General features: G+C 44.2%; 1 protein-coding gene across 3 annotated transcripts in view; it reads left to right on the forward strand.

The window, feature by feature from the left end:
* EVA1A (eva-1 homolog A, regulator of programmed cell death) overlaps positions 1 to 20,379 on the forward strand; it is a 206,305-nt gene that overhangs the window by 138,579 nt on the left and 47,347 nt on the right. The window contains exon 1 of one of the 3 annotated variants that reach the window (XM_054179915.1): positions 2,287 to 2,487. The exons of the other annotated variants lie outside the window; for them this stretch is intronic. The gene's annotated coding sequence lies outside the window, so the exon portion shown is untranslated. Of the gene's footprint in view, positions 1 to 2,286; positions 2,488 to 20,379 lie in introns of those variants that run through there. 3 annotated transcript variants of the gene reach the window in all.

Here is a 20,379-nt window from a genome sequence, read left to right on the forward strand (position 1 = left end):
ATGGAATGGAAATTTATCTTGAAAGAGTGACAGGCAGAGTTTGTGGTCTGTCTATAAAGTCCACCTTACCATGAAGAGACTGAAAAAACTCAGCTAATTTTATTTGTATAGGACAAGGTTATGAGATAACTTGCCTGTGGTTTTGTAAGGTCGAGCTTACCTAGTGAGAGAACAGCAGGATCCAGTTTCCACTTGGAGCTGCATAGCCTGGGTGCATTCAACCAAAATTCTGAAGGAACCTCAGCTATGCCTGAGCTTCAATTATTCCTGTTGTGTTGATGCTAAACTGAGGTTGGGCTGTATCTTGGTGGGCCACAGCTCTTCTCTGTCCCTGCTTCCTGAAATGGATATATGTAGCCAGGAGAGGGTTGGTCTCTTCTCCCAGGCAACCAGCACCAGAACAAGAGGACACAGTCTCAAGCTGCACCAGGGGAGGTTTAGACTCGAGGTGAGGAGAAAGTTATTCACCGAGAGAGTCGTTAGCCATTGCAATGGGCTCCCCAGGGAGGTGGTGGAGTCGCCATCCCTGGAGGTGTTGAAGAGGGGATTGGACGTGGCACTTGGTGCCATGGTTTAGTCATGAGGTCTGTGGTGACAGATTGGACTCAATGATCTTTGAGGTCTCTTCCAACCTTGGTGATTCGGTGATTCTGTGTGATTATATCCAGGGTTAAGGGTGAAGAGTGATGCTAAAAAAGAGCAGCCTTTCTTCTTGGCAGAGTTATAGCCACTGAAATAACCTATCTGAGGTAGATTGTCCTTCACTGAAACCCTCTGATTCAGGGTGGGATGTCTGCTTGAAAGACATGCTCTAATTCATGGCCATTTTGTTGCTAGTTTGGGACACCTCTCTACAGCTTCAGTGAGTGATCTCACCTGACCGTAAGATATTCCTATTAAATAGGAATATTTTAATATTCCTGTTTTGATAGGAATATTATATTCCTATCAAACTGACTGGGGATTGAAGAGGTCTCAGCATGACCATCTTTAGCATGAGAAAGATCAAATTTGTGACCAGAATAGCTATGTTTATGTTTTTCTTCCAGGAATTAATTGAATCCGAGATTAGACCTGGTTTCCAATTGTCCCCAGAGAGTGCTTTATCCAGTGGGACATCTTTGAGCAGGATGATGGGTGACTTGCCTACTTCCAAATGAAACGTTTCCCTTTGTCCTGCTCCTCAGTTTACAGTAAATTCTTGTGTGGATAGGTTACCTGTGTGGACACAGGTGATGCATATGTGGTATGGACATCTTACAGTGTTGGTGTGAATGCCAAACTGGGAAGGCAAAAGGGCCCCTTAGAAGGTCCTCTGGGCTCCTGCGAAAGGGTTTATGGCACTGCCTAGTGCCATGGTGGGATTTCTAGAGAGCCTAAAGTCTAGCTAGGTCCGGGCTGCCATCCAGGACTCATGCATACCAGGTGTTTGGACTAAAGGATGCTTTGAAACTGCCACCACACTCAGAGGATTTGCCTTGCTGGAAGATATCCATCCATCTTTGTCCTTTGAGAATTAAGGCACTATCTTGCATCCATCAAGGCAAAGATTTGACCACACACCCAGTGTGATTTTTTTCTACTTCTGTGGGTCTTGCCATTGTCATGCCTCACTGGTGCCTGGGCTGTTGCCTGCCTTGTCCCTGAGGTGTGTGGAGCTGTGTGCTCTGCACCAGGCTGAGCACAGGACCCCAGCAGCCCTGGCCCATCTTCTCCATGTCCCCAGGCACTGGAAGCTGCCGGCAGTGCTGTTTCGGAGCGATTGCCTGCAACCCCAGACAGAACGAGCCAGGCTCTCGTAGGCAGCAGCTGACCCACGGGGTGCAAGGGGGTCGTTGCTTCCTGCCTGCTGCCCTCGGGCACAAGTTGGAGCATTCTACGAGTTTAGAAAAGCCAGAAAGCTGCTTAAAATGACGTTTTGCTCTCATTGCTCTCTGTGTCTAACATCACACTGCTTCTGCTCAGATAAATAAACTCTGACGGGAATCCCCTCCTTCCCTCCCCCCGCCGTTCATTCCTTGCTTTAATAAAACTTGTCACAGTGATGTTTGTTTTTATTTTTTCCCCCCAGTCAGCAGATTATTAGAGTAGTTAATGAGGGGGAAAAAATTTTCTCTTCTCTTCTCCCACCCCCCCTCCAAAATTGCCTCCCCTTTCTTTCATGTCAGGGGCCAAGTTTGGATTGGAGCCTGCTGAAGTTTCTGTGTCATTTCCTGTTGCTGCCCTCCTCGACACTCGCTCCCGCGCTCCGCTCCGATCTGCTCCGCTCCGCTCGCCTCCCGCAGACGCACAAGGCGTCCGCCCGCCCAACTGGTTGCTTTTGGGGAGGATGTAAGAGAGCAGGGGCATAGCCCACGCTCTTGCCTGTCACGCCGCATTCCTGCTCTTGCTATCCCCACGTCTGCTGGTGACGCTGAAGAACTGAACTGTAAAACAACTTTCCGAGCAGCTCGGCTGGACTTCCCAGGCTGCAGCGAACCTGAGGCGGTGAGAGCAAAAACGTCCTTCCCTCTTGCAAACTTCGCCGCCGAAGTGCAGGCAGGTGGTCAAGAGTGAGTTGGCTGTAAGATTCTGGTGCTGCGTGTTTGGGTGATGGGTCGACGAGAGGCTGCCGTGCGGTTCTGAGCGTGCAGAAGGCACAGGGGAAGGACTGCGGCGAGGGAGTGTTGTGTGGGAGCCTGGCATAGGTTTCACTCCGTAGGAGAGGTCAGCATCGGTGAGGGCTGGCATTGATGCCGTTGTGTAGACGCTGTTGGCTTGGTGTGACTGATGGAAAAAAGAGCTATTTAAGGGGGGGAGAGAGAAAGCACGGAGCTGTACAGGAGCTGGAAAGGCAGTGAAGGGAGGTGAGCGAGAGCGCAGGGGGTGCTCAGCATTTTCACTTAACGTGCTTGTCTTCCAGGTTCAGTTTAGAGTTTGCAGTTTTTTCCTAGGGCTTGCTTGTGGTAATATACAAGGGGTTTGTGTGTGTGTACAGTTCCAGTGATTACTTTTCTGACCAGAAAATACTGATTCTTGTGGAAATTTGTCTTTCACTTGCTTGGAGGAGTGAGCACAAATAAGCTGGCATCTGTAAAAACCTGCCTGTAATGCCTTTCCAATGACATTTCCTTATTTGCTCATTAAAACATACATATATTTATTTATTTGGTAGGAAAATGACACAAATGTTTGTTCTTTAAAGTGGAGCAACTGTGACTTCATGTACTATTTCTGTCATTCCTGACTCGTTCAGTCTTGACTGTTTCTTGGGCAAACAAGGCGTAGCAAACTGACAGAGAAATCCTGAGGCATGTGCTGGAGCCGGTTCCCGGAGCTTTCAGAGTTAAAAGCCTTTCTTGAACTCACTGACACAGGGCAGTAAATTTCAACGTGTCAGTAAGTGAGGGGAAAAAAAGTGCTAGCAGAGCATTATACACTGGCAGATAGAGTCAGTGCTGCGCAATCCCAGCGTCTTCACAGGCAGGATTAGTTCCCAACACCTCCAGCTACTCAGCAACGTTTAGAAAGGTCAATTATATGTACAGTGTTTACCAGCTAATTAGAAGTGCGTGTGTGTAGGGGAAGCCTTGGAGTTAGCCCTGGGAAAAAATGCTCCTAAGGCTTTGTGTACAGTTTGTTTACCTCCAAGTCATTGCTTGATTCATATTTCTCCCTCACATCGCCCTTGGTTTATCTTAGTTTTGCAGTAGTCTTCCCTGGCCCCTCATCCCCAGGACAGGAATGAAGTGAAGACAGTACAGGATGGGGAACATAGGAAGGGGGCTTTGGACACACCGTGAGCACATCAGTACTTTGCCTCAGCCTGCAGCTGAGGTGCAACACCTCCAATTGCTGGGGAGAGTTCAAGCTCCCTGCCCAGCCTTGGCATCCCTTGTCTTGCTCCCATTAGCAAGGGGGGACCCAGGAGACATCGTTGACAGTTTTGCCTGGAATCAGTTTCTAGGCAAAATCTCAAAGCTTGTTTCATAGTTTCTATATGAAAGGCACCTTTTTAAAAAAACTGAGTAGGAAATGCTTTCTTGGCTCTTTCCATCTCCCAGACTCTCTCTGAGCACTGTGCTACTCTTTACAGTAGTTTTTTCCAAAAAAAACTCTTCACTTTCAGCATTCCTCACAGCTCACTTACACCTGTATTGGTGAGCTGGTCTTGTGTCACTGCACTGGTGATACACACAGATTGGTCTGAGACAACTCTTGTTTATTGCTGGGACTTCAGATGGGCCAGGACACTCCAGAAAGGCACCTTCTGTCAGAGCCTGAGAGAGTTTAGTAATGTGTAGGCATCAGGCTGTGCCAGTTGGCTTCAGGACTAAAGAATGGGCTCTGGCACAGTTTAGTTTGCTAGTAGAGATGTAGCCGAGAGGCTAATGAGCTCATCTAACACAGGCAGGAGAGAAGCTGTAGCAGGAGTCACTCCCAGCACCTCTAAAGAGCTGAAGAAACAGTGTTTGCCTGGAACTGTATTCTGTATTTATTGACTCATATCAGGGAGATGCAGTGACAGACTGACATTATTGCAGGGGTCTGACAAGCAGCTCATCTCTGAGGTGAGTTGAAGCATTGCCCATGCAAAGTGACTGGGCTAACCACTTCATGTGCTTCTTTTGGGTGCTTAAAGCCCTTTAGAAATTCATCCCTATATGTAAGTGTTGAGAGATGAGCCTTTGTCTCAGATGCAGTTTTGGGGAGCCCAGTTCCATCTTTCCTAAAATTTTGCCAGTGGGTGTGTGATGGTTTAACCTAAACTGTCACAGGGTGCTATAGTAGGAGATTAACATATTTTTTATCCTTAATTATTTCAGATCTAGATGTAAACCCACTTAATTTTAAATTGACATTACTCCACTGAACTCAGGGAAGTTATTCCTCATTTACAGCAGTTGAAGGCAGATAAGAATCAGTCCCTTCTTATCTGCTTTTTCTGTGACTTGTGAACAAAAAAGGAAGTCAAAAGAAAACCACATAGGGTGAGATCATGATGGGAAGTGAAGGGTCTTGAGTGCCAACAAGAGCTTTCTGGCTTTTAGGTTTTCTTGCTCCTCTAAGTCTCAGCTTTTTTTTTTTTTTTTTTTTTTTTTAGTTCTTAGTGAACCTTATTATATAGGCAAGCAAATGCTGGGTCCTTGCTTTTACATAGAACTGCTGTAAAAGCAAAGCCCAGGGTCTCTGTCCCATCTCTCTCCTTATGCAAGCATGCTCTCCACACTACACTTCCAGTGCTCATGTAGCCTTGACAGATGAGTCAAGGGATGGAGATTCCTGTTCTGCTGCTTACCTTGGGAAAGGGCTCTGGAGCCCAACAGACTTTACTGTCTGGAAATATTTCCTGTTGCACAACATAAATTGTCTGTTTCAATTTAATCCTGTTGTCTTAAATTACCTCACCAAAGTACTAGTTTGAGTAAAGCCTCTCTGCGGCCACTTCACTGCAGTGGGGGAACCAGTATTGTAAGAGGCCACAGGTTGTGAAGACTGCAAGAAGGTGGAATGAGCATGTGCTTCCCTTCCCCCTTTTTCTGTGGTGCACAAGGGCAGGGTAAACAAGTCTTGCTCTGGAACAGTGGGTCTGTGCTACATCTAGTTCCTGAGACACATCTTTTGCTGCTCTGTAAGTCTGTGGCAGTCACTGAGATCTCTAGAAGAGATCTCTCATCACTAGTGGCTTCTCATGGCTCTGGTGGTTCATTTCTCTGAGCTACTTTTCCCTGCTTTGGTGCCTGAGCTTGGTGTGGTGGTTCCTGTCCTGCTCGAGGTTGCTCCGAGGATGCTCTGCTGCTGCCCAGCAGTGTGTTGCCTGCCATCTGCATTTCTAATGGGGTTCATCAGTAGAATAGCAACAATGTTTGGGGAAGCTTTGGACCACCAACAGTTGTGGGTTCTTTCTGTCTCCCTAGGCTGAATCAGACACTGTGTTCATCTGCTTTGCTCTTGTGTAGCTCCAGTTCTTGTGATATTTAAATGCTGATACACACTTACTTGCTCTAGTGAGTCTTCAGCTCGCCTGCACGAATCTTTTGTTTTTCTTCTTCTAATGCAGTACCACTACCTGAGGACTGACTTTGCCTCCTTGCTCCAGGGAGCTACTGATTCCTGCTTTGTTTATAGAACGTTGCTATAGGAATGAAAATGTGTAGTGGAGATGACCAGAATCAACCAGATGATATCCTTGCTGCTGTCCAAACACATAGCCAGAAGCTTTTCCCTCTTACTTCTGACCTTTTCTGGAGTTGAACTGGTAAGAAGGAGGTGAGAGGCCTCTATATCACATCAGCAATCCCTTCAGTTATCCTCTCCCTCACTGGAAGTGTTATTTTTGGTTAATTCGTACAAGTCTGGGCCTCCTTGGTCTATCCTGTGGGAGGAAGCTTGAGGCTGTAATTTTGTAATAAAAGCCAGATTTTTCTCTGGAGCCAGAGTGGAGAAGGCTACTCCTGTTGCTTCTCCAGTTCTTGTTAGTTCTTGATCAGCTTAATCTGGTAACTGGGAAAGATTTTCTTTCCCTGCTGAGAATAAACTTGGCCTCTGAGGAAGATCAGCATTGAGATGGTCACCCTGAAATACCTATTTCCACAGAGAAACTGTTGAGAATCAAGCTGCTCAAGCTGCTAGGACCTAGTCATCCTGATGCAAGTCCCAAGCAGTTACTAGGAATAAGTTTCCCTGAATGCAACCCAGGCCATTTGCACTGTTGTAGAACCGTGGTGGTGTTGCTAAAACCAGCTAGTTTTCCTCTGTTGTCCTTGGCCAGAGTTAGTTTTCTCCTACCCTGAAGAGCACAGAGCAGTTTGTCCCCTTCCACACCAGCAGCAGCTGGTTGTCACTGGAGCAAATACATCTTTGTGCCTGCAGTTTGGAGAGTGTTCTCATAGGCTTTCTTTGGTTATGAAAACATGCAGATTTGTCTCTCTTATTTCCTCTGTGACTGCAGTGTCTTCCTCCTCCTCCAATGACCACTGGCGATAGAAGGAGCACTGCTCCCTACTCTCCCCTCTCTGGCTGTCTTTGAAGTGGGGGTTGTTTCTAGGGGCATTGCTGCAACAAAAAGCTGAAAACATCTGAAGTTGCCGTAATTTTAGCATGCAGGCACTTCCTGAAATACACACAGAGAGCTTGATAATTAAATCTGAGTTTGCCTCTGTACTAGGGATAGACATAACACCTGAAGCTGGTATCTCATCCTCACTGGTACCTGACACACTACCTGTAAGATACTCTCTGGAGTTTCACAGCAGAACTTAATTTCATTACACATCTTGTGCTCCTTTTATTTTGCTAGTCACTGTGATTTCTCTCTGACATAGCCTAAATTCCACTAGATTGTTGTGGGTTTGTTTGTTGGTTTGTTTGTTTGTTTGTTTCTCCCCTCCCTCCCCCCCCCCCCCCCTTAATTAATGCATACACAGACTGTATAATCTTCAGAGATTTATTTTTCTTTAATGAAATCAGCCTCCTTTTCCTGGCTAGTGTAGTGCATGAATGTCATATTTAAATATGTGCTTTTAAGTTCAGTCCTTTCCTTCAGACATATTACTTTACGCTACATTTGGCTGTGTTAAACTGCAATGCTGATTTAATATGTCAGTGACCATGAAAGGTTCAAATTCCTCTGACTCCTGTTTTGCTGTTTCTCTCTATTTACTATCCGCAATGCTCTGGGTTTTGGAATAGTTGGCAGATTGTAAGGTCAGATTTCTTATTTCTTCTCCTCCACTTGATACAATGGTTACAATCAGATTAATATATTTAGCAGATTTGGAGGTGATTACAGATCAAATAGAAAAAGCTCTCCTGAGAGCAATGCCATGAATGTCAGAGCAGTGTGAGGTGCAAGGTACCAGGTGTGCACAGAAACAAAGGGGTAAAGATCTGTTCAAAGTGCAGAGAAGATCCATTATTTCTCTTCCACAAGCAGGAGCTGGAAGCAGGGATCAATCAACTGCTGGTGACAGTCCTCCTTGCTTCCTTTTCTCCCTTGAAGAAGTCTGTAAGTGTTTTCTCTACTGCAGTTCAGAAATGAGAAGGATGATCTTCAGCCAGCTGAGAAGACTTGAACAGCACCAAGCCTGTACGGAGGTTCCCCATCTCCTTCTGAGTTTTATGTCCAAAACCTCTCTTCTCTGTCCCAAACCTGCAGCTGTTGGCCTCTATGTAAGCTCTGAGTAAGAGACTTGGTCAGCCAGAGCCTAGATAGCTTTCACTATTGAGTGTTATTATTTAAAAAGCAAAACCACACAAAATTGGGAATTCCCTCCTTTTTGTTTGCTTACTTGAAGTAAGAAGCCCAAACTTGGCAAACCTGCCAGGCATACTAACACTTCCTGACAAACTGCTTTAAAATAGAAATTGCACATTGTGACAGCAAAAGGAGCAGCAGAAAACCTTCCCAGAGAGAAAGGAGTATTCCATGGGTACCATGACAGTAGTCAAGTCAGCTTTCGCCTTCTGCTTGTGCCTTCCTGCATGGATGTGCATCATCTTTCCTTCAGATGGATGCTGTGTCAGGTGATGAACATCTCATGCTTTGTTAATGAAAACTTCCAACTGATACTTCACACAGAACCAGAGAATAATAGAGGTCGGAAGGGACCTCTGGATATCATCTAGTCCAACCCCATTGCTAAAGTAGGTTCACCTAGATTATGTTGCAGAGGATTATGTGCAGGTGGGTTTTGACTATCTTCAGAGAAGAAGACTCCACAACCTCACTTGGCAGCCTGTTCCAGTTCTCTGTCACCCTCAAAGTAAAGGTTTTCCTCATGTTCAGATGGAACTTCCTGTGCTCATTGTCCCTTGTCCTATTGCTGGGCACCATTGAATAGTCTAGTCCCATCGTCTTGACACTTCCCCTCATAAGAGATATAGCCCTCTGCTGATCTCTCTTCAGTAGTTCCCTGTCTCTCTTGAACTGAAGAGCCCAGAACTCGACACAATACTCTGCCCTCACCAGGGCAGAGTAAAGGGGCAGGAGAAACTCCCTTGACCTACTGGCTACACTCATTTTAATGCACTCCCAAGATATTCTTGGCCTCCTTTACCACAAGAACACACTGCTGACAACTTGCTGACCACCAGGACTCCCAGGTCCTTCTCTGAAGAGCTGCTATCCAGCAGGTCAACCCCTTACGTCTACTGTTTCATGGAGTTATTTCTCCCCAGGTGCAGGACCCTACACTTGCCGAGCTTCTGAGACCACTAAGCCAGGAGGTAGGTGCCAGTTCAGGTATATCCCTGGGCTTGGCATTTCCAGCTGGCTTGCTCTCAGCAGTTTCTCACTCAGCATGTGGGAACACCTAATTGCCCTGCACAGACACCCTGTCTCCCTGGACTGTACATGTACACTTACAGGTTCTGAGTCACTCCTCAGAAATTCACTGCTCTTGCTTTCACTGTGTGAGATGCTTGAACACTTAGGTGCTCTGGGTCACGCTGCTGGGCTGGATGTCTACAGGTTCATTTTTGTGACATGGTAAGGCTTTTATTAAACATGGCCTGAAGTCAACTTTCCATAGCTCACCTCTTGCAGGTGCAAAGAACAGGCTATAGTCCAGAGAAGTATTGTTGGCCTTAATCAGTATTTGCAAAGCAGTATGCAAGGCACAGCCTGTTGTCACTAAGAGGAATGATGCATGTTAGGAAGGGAATCACACCACGCACTCTGACTTTATTTTCCAACAACTGATTCTGTCCAGACTTTGTCTGTTCTCTGAGGCAGGAGATTGATGTGAAAAAAAACAAAAAAAAAGTCTCCATCCAGGACCCCAGTTTGCTCTCCTTGCTGCTTTAACTGTGCAGTTTGCTGCCAAGCATCACACAGCAGAGCAGAAAGCAAGGCAGAAAAGTGCTCGTGAATCACTATGGAACAACATCAGACGAGCCAAGTAGACCCATGTGATTTTAGGCAGGGCCCAAGAATTTAGTTCCTTTAGCTTCAACCCAGGGGGCAAATTTGTTCATTTCCCTGGCATTGTAACAATGACAAAGCTTCTGCATCCATTTTCCCTGAGCTGGTAAGGTTTCTGCTCTGAAACATTTGCTGTTCCTATATGTGTGATAAATAGCAGTTAAAGGAAAGGTGAAGATTTGGTGGGTCAGTTCTCATATACACTAAGCCTCTTTTATCCCCTCCCAGGTATATAAAGTGTCCTTAAAGCAAATGTGAATGGTGATGACAAGGTAGTACAAATGGATTCCAGAATTAGACAAATCAGTTTCCCGGTCTGAGGTGGGTACATTTTGCAGACTTATGTGGGGAGATGGATACCAAACTGTGAGCCATCACCTGTCCTTCTGAGACTGATGCTTAGGGTGAAATACTTCTCTCAGATGGCCACAATGGATGTTGGAGGGAAATATAAGGAATGTTGAGGCATCTGCTAAGTGCTTCAGTAGTTCATCATTCCCATGCACTTGGTGCCTGCAGGTTTCTAAGCATTTGAGTGAGTACCAATTGGATTGGACTAAAACCAGGCTACATAGTAGTGTAATATCATAGATTGTCAAGTTCCAGCACCTATGCTTGTATCCTGAACTGTTCACTGGTATAGAAATTCACTACTATAGAATTCTTCACTGTGTTCAAGTTCTTCACTATGAGGGTGGTGTAATGCTAGAACAGGTTGCACAGGGAGGTGGTGGAGGCCCCATCTCTGGAGACATTCAAGGTCAGGCTTGATCTGATCCGGTTAGAGATGCCCTGTTTACTGCAGGGGTTTTGGTCTAGATGAACTCTCTTCCAAACCAGTATGTTCTATGATTCTATGAATTCACTACTACAGAAATAGTGTAAGAGCTTTCTTGACCATTGATTCTTTCCTCTCATGCCAGAGGTCATATAGTTTGAATCAGCTCAAGATAAAGTGAAAGCATACAACAAACAGCAAATGACAGTCTGAGGGAGGAATAAAGGTATTTTCTGGAAAATACAGGAATGCAGGCAAAGATATGAAGAAAAGCACCTGCTTAAGAGAAGCAACCTCGAGAGGTGGACATAAAATTTTCTCACATGCCTTTCCATGTCTCCTGGACAGCCTAGAGTTATTTCCCAAAAGCATAGCTTGAATCAGTCACTCTAAATTATGGCCCTATTGCAGTGTCTCTTTGCAAAGACCTAATGCGTGCTCCATAGTACCACAACGGATCTAGGGGGGATACTAAGTGAAGCTGGAAGAGCTAAGAAGCCAGTGTCCTCCACCAGTCCAACATTTGTGACAGTAGGAGGTCATCTTATCCAATTGCAAAATGAGAGTGCTACTTCAAAGCCATCTGTCATAGGTTTCATTCCTTTTTGCTTCCATCACGCTGGAAATTTAAAAACTCTGTGTGACTGCCCTGTGCTATTAATGAGGGAAGGCTGGAAAAAGGCCCCATGACTTTGTGTTGTACGTGTGTCTTGAGAAAATGCATGCTATCCGTGGTGAGACCTCACGGCATGCAAATTCTCAAAGCATATATGCAAAAGTTTGAAAATAGAGGTTTTGCTGACCATGGAAGAAAAGGCAGATTCCAAATGGGCTCAGAAAAAAAGATAATCTCCCATTTCATCAGTATTTGCTCTTGCTTTATTGATGAATGGATACAGCCTGCCTGTGTTGTGGTTTTGTCTTGTTTATCTCCTGAATTATCTCCTGTATAAATTTTATTTCCAAGTAATTATAGTTTCAAGAGTGGGCCACAAGGTAGGCAGCTGAAGAGCCACATCATTACTTCCATTCTCTTTTTCACTGAATTTCTAAGCCTGGAGTCTTGAGCAGAAATTTTGTGATGAGGACTATAGAAACTAGATTACTACAGGGAAAATGTGAACCTCCATCAGGATTTGAACTTTGGTCTACAGAAAACAACCTGATATTTCAGTCTGCAAAATGGCTTTGGACCATAAAAACCTGGAGATTACATCCTCATAGTATGGGAAAATGTAACATAAAATCTCCATGGCCTTGAAGGGAATTACTTCTACCTTGTTCTTTCCATTGAACCATGCAACTTAGAGAAGCATCATATAAACCTACTCAGAAATTCTCAGGAGTAGCTGTAGGCTGCTTGAGGATATCTGAGTTTCTCCCCACCCCTTGTACGTGGCTGGATAGTTGCACTGCTGTGGTGCAATATAAAGTGATAAAAAGAAGACACTGCTAAGGCAGGTTACAGTTTTTGTGAAGGAACATCTATGATCCTTCCTTCCTTCTTCTATGTACTTAATGTGTTATATCACTATACAGAGTTTAGCACTGTAGGATGACACCAGCTTTTCCCATTTGGCTTAGTTCATCTGTGTTGGCCTTTTCAGTGTGACCATAGGCTCATTACAGTGGCTGTTTACTAGGAGGCATTGTAGAAAAAGATCCAGCATGTATTTATTTAAATAACATCTAATACATGCTGGAGGATAGACAGCATCAAGTAGCTATAGTGGTGTTTCCAAAGAGTTTAAATGGCATCTTTGGCAAGAAAATAGAGAGGAAGGAAAGATCTGTTACATGTGTCCATGTACTGCCTCTAGAGTAGGATCAACGCTACGAAAAGAAACTGTGGTTTTGTTTCTCCACAGTTGTTAGAGTTCACAGATCTCCCAGAATCTACATTTCAAGGTTTTCATCAAACAGATTTTGTACATTTACATTTGTTCAAAATAGTTTCTAGGCAGTGGTTAGAAATGGCTTATAGTTTGGTGATAATTTGATTGAGTGAAAGCTTTAGGAAAATGAGCATTCCAGGCCTCTCATGTTTTCCTCCTTCACCTGTGGACAACTCCTTCCCCACCCAATCTCTCAGGAGGCATCTTCTTTACCTCCTGCATTTCAGAAATGAACAGATAAGTGCTGTTCAGGAAAGACAGGAGGATGCCTGCAGCCAGAATACGCAGCAGGAAAAGAGATTAACTCAGAAAAAAATATGCCACTTTTACTTTTTTCCAAGAGAACTTAAAATGCAGTAATTATATCCCTCTTCCCAAGAACTCCATGTTCTTTTGAATTAGTTCAGCATTAAGGACTGTGCCCTGCTAGTGTGCACTGTGGAGCGTCTCCAGAGCTGGAGGAAGCACAAAATTCATGGCACCTTGAAAAGACTGTCTCCTTCTCAGCATGTGAAGGATGGCATTCCCCGGTAGCTTTGCATGACAATGTATTGTAACTTGTCAGTCCTTGCTAATAGAAGGTCCATCTTGTGTCCTACTCCTTCATTCAGAAGTGGGGAGAGTGGAAGGGAGAGCTAAGTACTTAAGTGGGTACTTTTACAAAGATCTTTGCTTCAGGAAATTTTGGTTAAAAATATTGATCTGAAAAAGGATGATGTCTTTCTGTCTTCCTGTAAAGACATGAATAAATGCCTGTCATTGTCACTGGCTCGTGCATTTCCAGTTGGTGGGAATGGGTTTACAAATGTTTGGACTTACAAATACACCATGATTGACAAGCAGTTGCTTGAAGTGCTTTTACAGATCTCCTTGTGATAATGACTTACCCTTCATGCCTCCAAACTGTAAGCTTAATATCAATACAGGGCTGTTTGGGGTGTCTGAAGGAGAGAAACCATCTCACCTTCCGTGTGTTCTGTTGATTTTCCCAGCACTTGGCGAGCCAGCATGGCTCTGAGTGGAGCAGCCATTGCTGGCCACCATTTCACAAAGTAGGCCAACCCAGCTGTTTCCATAGGTACCTGAATAAAAGGTGATAAAGGGCTGGTGAGTATATTATCAGTCCATCTTCCTGGATAATAACAGCCAGAGACTTTTCCTGAATTAATTCCCTTGGCATTTACAGCAGGCATCCCACCTTTGTTTTTCAAGTGGTACTATCCTTGGCAGTTGTAATTCCACCACTGTCAGCAGCTGATGTGGCTGCAGCTGATGTGGCTACAGCTGTTGCTGCCTCTCTTCTTTGGCCCTGCGTCCCTTTGAAGCAGCATATGTGACATCAGTGGTCTATGCATCCTTGTTTGTGATGCATATCTGTGTTAGGTTGTTTCAGGGAGTGCATCCATCCTCATTTACAAGACCTGTGTATAAAGCACATGTGAGATCTCTCAGGAAGATTTTTCAGTCCAAACCTATTTAAAACTTCATATGGAAGAAGAAAGGTCTGGAAGTCCACATCCAGTGCTACAGTATGCATGAGACTCAGTTAATTCACCTTGAAAGAGGGTTTTAAGAGAACTTTCAAATGCATGCTGCATTAGGGATGGACATGGCTGAGTGCACAAAAGCACTACCAGATAAACAGAAAACATTGCAGCAGCCTAGCTGGGAGGTCATGGGATTTGTGTAGCTGGCAGCACTGCTAAGCAGTCGGTTTGTGCTGTGGCCATTTTTTCTCACAGATGGGATAAAAATAAGATAGATTAAGTATATCCAAGAAAAAATAGTTTTGCAAATACTTTAGCAAGCTGCCAATGTCAACAAAGGGAACCAGTAATGTAAGCAAACTTCAGAGAAGGAAAGCTTCAGAGCGTCCTGCTGGAGAGAGCAAAGGGTGCCTGCTCTGCACACTGGCTGGATGTGGGGTAAGGGGTTGGCCAGATGATTAAGTTGATTTGTGTCTTCTGTGTTTACCAAAGTATATCCCAATGGAGAGGGAGGATTTTCTTTTAGCTGATATATAGTTCTGCCTCTAATCTAAAGTGTCTTTCTCCCCTTCTGTGGCCTTTTGAGTTAACCTCTGCCATGCCAAGTCATTCAGGATGATAGGTAGGTGCTGAGGTCCCTGCAGAAATTCAGTGCTTACTGTCACTGTTATTAATGTCTGTTCTGCATCTCTGGTGTTAGAGCTACATTTGTGTTTGATCTTGCACCCAGCTTCCCACCACATCCTTAGGAATGGCCAATTAAGCAAGGTGGATCTTTTATTGACAGAGTGAGCAGCAACACCTTCGCTGGCTGTGCTGTAGAATGTTCCTCAGCAAGCGTGTATCTGTAGTAAGGATGTATGATGGAACAAAAGCAGATGGTGTGTCAGAGCTTTGCAGGGCTTAATGAGCAACATGTACTTCTTGGTGGCTCTGTAGTAACTGGCTGTGAGCTTGGTCTCAGGCAGTGGCAGATCATCTGCCATCATGTACCTGGCCGTGAAGGTGGCTTCTTGTTGATTTCTGCACCTCCTTTCTTTTTCTCTTGGGCAATCACTACAACTGCATCAAGGCTAAAAGTGTATTTGGGCTCCATTCTGTAAATAAGGGGGGGGAGACCAAGTCTGAAATGATGGTCCTCTGATTTGGCAGTAGCTCCTCTGCTTTGAGAAGGTGTTAATGGTTAAGGGGCATGGCTAGAGGATAGCATTCTCCACTAAGTAACAGTGATTTATTGATCTCTGGAGTAGTTACCTCAGACAGGTTTTTAATTACATGTAGTTCAGACAGAAATAACTTCAGTCAAAGAGGGGCTGGGATAGTGTAGGGAACATACTGAGGATAAACATCTGCCTTTTTTTGGTTAACAAGCATATTTGTTACATTAAAACAAATACCACTATCTGACCCAGAAAGCTCCTGGAAGGAGGCCAGAAAATAAACTGTGTTGCTACTGATGAGATAATGGATCAGAAAACCCCTCAAGATTGCATTGCTAAAACACACAACCAAAAAACCAACAGAAAACTCAGTCAAATAGCTGTTTCTCATTTCTTTTTACATTGCCTTGGAAATTAAGACGTGTAGTTTTTCAGCTCAGCCTCACTTTGCAGAGTTGGTGGGTTTTACACTTGGCAAAAGGGAATTATCACTTTCCCACACTGTTTGAGATGTGTCTGAATGGCAAAGTTCAGTCCCCTCTGTGCATTAGGGCCAGAGGTTTGATATGCTTTAAATGATAAGTAGTAGCCAGATACAAACATTGCATCAAGACTCTTGGGCAGCCAAGAGGGATTTGGATCTACACATTCATTTTGGCCCCCTTCTCTATAGCTAGTGTCTGTCTGTATCTAGGGAAGCAATGCCATTAATGCCAACACACCAATCCCTCTGTCTGGCCAGCCACACCAGTCTCCCATCTAGGTATGATGTAATTTCCTTTGCTTCTTTATTGGGAGATTAAAGGAGCTGCATCTTCTCCGTTTTCCTTGTAGATAATTTATTGTTTCTGGATTTAATAACATTTTGTATTTGAAGGTTTCCTGGAAATGGATTAGGAGCAAATGAGAACATTGCAATGACAGCATTTTTAAAGGCAAGTAGAATAGAATAGAATAAAATAGAATAGAACAGAATTAACCAGGTTGGAAAAGACCTATCATCCTACCTATCATCCAACCTATCATCCAACACTATCTAATATTTTATGTCTTTGCTTCCTAGACTTCTCTGAGCCACTTCTCTTACCATGCCTTTGCTTTGCTGAAATAGAAGTATTTACAGCATAGACTACCTGTTTCCTGATCTTCCTATTGCATAGATCAAGATTCATGTATATCTGCTAGCTGTTACTTCAAAGGCAGCTTTGGCAAGTAGATATTGTTTCTTACAGTAAATTTAAAAGGTAAATGTCTTTCCAGTAGCTGTTGGTAAATTCAATGGTAACATTAAGAATTGCTTCAAAAAGTGCAGAATAATTCTTTTGGTGTTATGCCCACTGGGTAATGTATGTATTCTTGAAACAGTGGGACATCACTCCTTGTCTCCCAGTTTTGCATCTGAAGGTCCTTCCTACCCAGAAGCTTCCTTTGCCTCTCTTGTAAGCAGCAAATGGCACCTGCGATAACAAAACAGTAACCTTATGTAGGGATTTACTTTAATAAGACATTGAGCTGGAGATTTGGTTGGAGTTGTTAGCTCCTGCCCACCTGCTGTATGGGCCACATGTAATTCCATAACGTCTTTCAAGGATATAGTCTCTTAGCACATGCCATGTCATCCCCTGGGAGCTGACCCTGCAACTATGAGGTTAGCTGTGCTGAGCTGACTGTGCACAGGTTGGCTCTCCTGAAGCCGTTTTGTCACTACAGCCCTGTACCCCACAGGTAAACTCTGCATGTGAGACCAAAAGGAACTGCTTCTTCTTCAGCCCAAGTGGTGAAACTGTTCTCTTTCAGGCTCTTGAGGGCTCAGTTTCAGTCCTGACACCTTGGGGGACTTGCCACATGATGTGGCTGTTCTGTCAGCTAACTGAAGCTATTTGTTTATTTTTATTGCTAAGCTTAGGAGTCACATGAAGAGATACAGGTGTCTGGCAGCTCTGCAGCAGGTTGCAGAGACCACTTTGTGGCAAGTTTGGGTTGCTTCCATATTTCCAGTTTTCCCATTTTCTCAGATGTAGAAGACTTCTCTGAGTATGAAGGTTTCTCTGTCCTGAAGGTTTCCAAGGACTGTTTCTTTCTGCAACAGTTCTGATGGACTTTTTAAGTTTGTTTGTTTGGGTGTTTGTTTGTTTGTTTGTTTGAGTTTTTTACCTAAGCAAAAGTCTGTATGGGAATGCTCTTTCCAACTTCAGCTCCTTGGTTGTGTCAATCCTGTTGGTGATGCATGTCCAGGCCTCTGGGCTGCCATAGAGTGGCAACATGGGTGAGCATCTCAGGATTTTGGGAAATGAGAGTTAGACCAGAGCCCTGCTTCACTGTGAGGTTGTGGAGGGCAGTGTTTTGGAGATTGTGATTTGTTTGGGCACTGCAGTAGATGGCAGATCAATTAAGTACATCCTCACAACTTGCATTAAACAGAGTCTGATGCTAGTTTTGGTGGACTCCAAAGAGAAAATTCTCATGTGTGTGAGAAATCTCTCTTGCCAAGACAGAGAGGAAAACCAGCTAATGCTGCCACTGTTCCTCTTAACTATATTGTGTGTTACTGCTGAAGGCTGAGCTTTGGCCAAGCGTGTCTTCTGTCTCTGTGCAGACACTGCCATGACTTTGGGCATGCAATTAGGCTAGGAGGAGGTAGCTAACAGCTCTCTGATGTGTCTGAGACTGTCACCTTCCAGAGGAGGTCTTCTCATGCTGTATGATGCTGGGAAGCATGTGCTGGGATTGGCTGAACTACAATGTTGGAAGAAAGACTTTCTTCTCAGCTCCTGGAAAGAAGTGTGCAAGTCTAGTCAGGTTGCCGGTGGCATCAGGCTAAGATGTGTCCTAACTGGCTCATTGCAGAAAGTCTAGGAGGATGCTCCGCTCAGGGTTGGGTGGTAACCAGTGTGCATGGGCAGTGGATTAAAGCTTGAGCCCCTCAACCTCAGCTGCTGCCTAGCCTTGTGGCACTACCCTTTTGGGGTTGAACTGAAGATGATCAGAGTGTATGAGAGGCATGACTGCAAGTTTAAAAGTCTGCAAAACAATCCGATTGCTTTGCATAATTCAGTGCTGGAGAAGAATCCTGTCATCCATGGTGGAGGGACAGTCTTTCTGCACCAATTTGCAGGCATTTTCAGTGCTCTGTGGATCAGCACATTCCCAGTCCACATTCTGCCTGCCATAACTGAATAATCAGTAATTCTCCCCATAAAAAACATCCAAATCTGCCTGTTTTATTGGCCAGCTGGTGAGCAGTAACAAGGAACGAGCAACAAGCTCCTGCTAACGTTGCAGAACCAGCCCTTATTAGAGGCAGCTTAGCATCTGATAATTATCTCCTTCAGGGAGAATTTTGCAGGAGGTGTTCCCAGCTCCCGAGATCTTTGTTTTACTTAACATTATTTTGGTTGTATATCTTGGTTCAACATGCCTCCAGTCCTTTAAGTCAGTATTAAGATTCACAGTTGGAATCTCCATTTATGGAGCTCCATCAAGGCTCATCTTTGAATGCATTGTCACTTACCCTTGTGGAAGGGCAGAATGACAGGCAGGATTTAGCACACATGGATGGGATGGGAAGGCACTTGAACCACACTGCATAGAGAATTTCAGAGTTTCATGCTGTGAGAAAGGTGTATCCATCTCTAGTGATTGTTCACAGCCCTGCAACGAGCACGGTCTATACCCTTTTTTCCTTCCTCCTCAAATAAAGAATTGCTTTACTTACCTGGATTTACAACTCTATCAGCCAAACTCTGTTAATACATTTTTCAATAAAGGCATAGCTAGTCTCTGCCAAAAAGTTGTTTTGCCCACGTAGTTTATTGCTTGGAAGGAGAAACTAGGCAGGAGAGTTCCTGGCCCCAGCATGCAGTACTTTCTCTGAATAGCCATGTCATGTGCATGCTTTTTTGCATCTCATTGGCAAAATATTTATGTACAAAATGAGTCAATGTCACTTACCTTCTCAATCTGCTGGAGAAGGTCCAGTCCCACTCACTCACTCTCTCACCTTTTACCAAAAGCTCAATGGAGAGAGCTGCAGAGCTAGTGGCACAGTGATAGATACAATAGAGACCAGAAAGAGTTTTGCTGCAGAGCTTTCCATCATCACAACTGCATAAAGTGGAAACACAGACCAAATAAATGGATCTGATGATGCTGGATTGTGAGCAGTTTGAATCTCCCATCTCCCCAGCACACCACCACTTAGCCTTCAGTCTCCTGAGTTACACAACATCACACAGCTCTCTTAAATGGGTCAATTGTTTCTCTATGCAAGAGCAACTCAAGAGATTTTCCAGTCTATCAACTATGCAATATGTATTTATTTTCTTCAAGAAAACACATTTTCATTTGAAATTCATGTGAAATCAATATTCCAGAATGGCATTTCAGTAAACTCAAGGTTGTAAAGTATACAGGGTAATGAGAAGACAAGCACTATGAATAGATTTTCTAATGTCAGACAGCTGATATATATTTTCAAATATATAATCTGATTTCACAGTGATAAATAAGTAGGGGAGATTGATAGCATATGAACAAGAAATATGGAAAGAGAGGAATGATGTGTAACTGCCTGTGCTTTCATCCTTAGCTTGTGATAACCTGCAGGCATGTATGGGACTCTCCTGGGCAGAAAAGGGAGGACAGGTATAGTTTATATGTGTGTCTTGGCTGGAAAGAAAGCAACTTTACACTCAGAGTCTCTAGTGTTGCAGCAAGTCAATTTTTTGCCTCAACAGCTGGATGCATAGGACTTAATGGAAGAAGAGGGTATTAGGGAAGGGCTGCAGGGGGTCATTGCATGAGTCGGTGTTGCATTGATGGCCAACCTGATGGTGCTGGAATCAGTCTCCTATTTCTGTGCAATTTCCCCAGCTTTACCTAACCTTTCACATGCTACGCAAACAACTCCCTCTTGCTATTCCCGGGAACACGCGGTGTGTTTCTGCTCTGTTAAGCTGTGGCCCTGTTCCAAGCAGCAGCGGCTGCATTTTTATGCTCTTGTATTGGAACAGGACTTGCATAGTTTGAATCATCACTTGCAGTCACCCACAGCAAAAACCTTTGCGATTAGAAACTTGTGAGATCATCCCAGTAGCTTGCAAAAAGAGGTTGATATCTTTCTAAGGAAAAAAGCAACTGGAAGGCTGAAGAAATT

The sequence above is a fragment of the Dryobates pubescens genome, chromosome 3, assembly GCF_014839835.1.
Source record: "Dryobates pubescens isolate bDryPub1 chromosome 3, bDryPub1.pri, whole genome shotgun sequence".
Classification (NCBI taxonomy): domain Eukaryota; kingdom Metazoa; phylum Chordata; class Aves; order Piciformes; family Picidae; genus Dryobates; species Dryobates pubescens.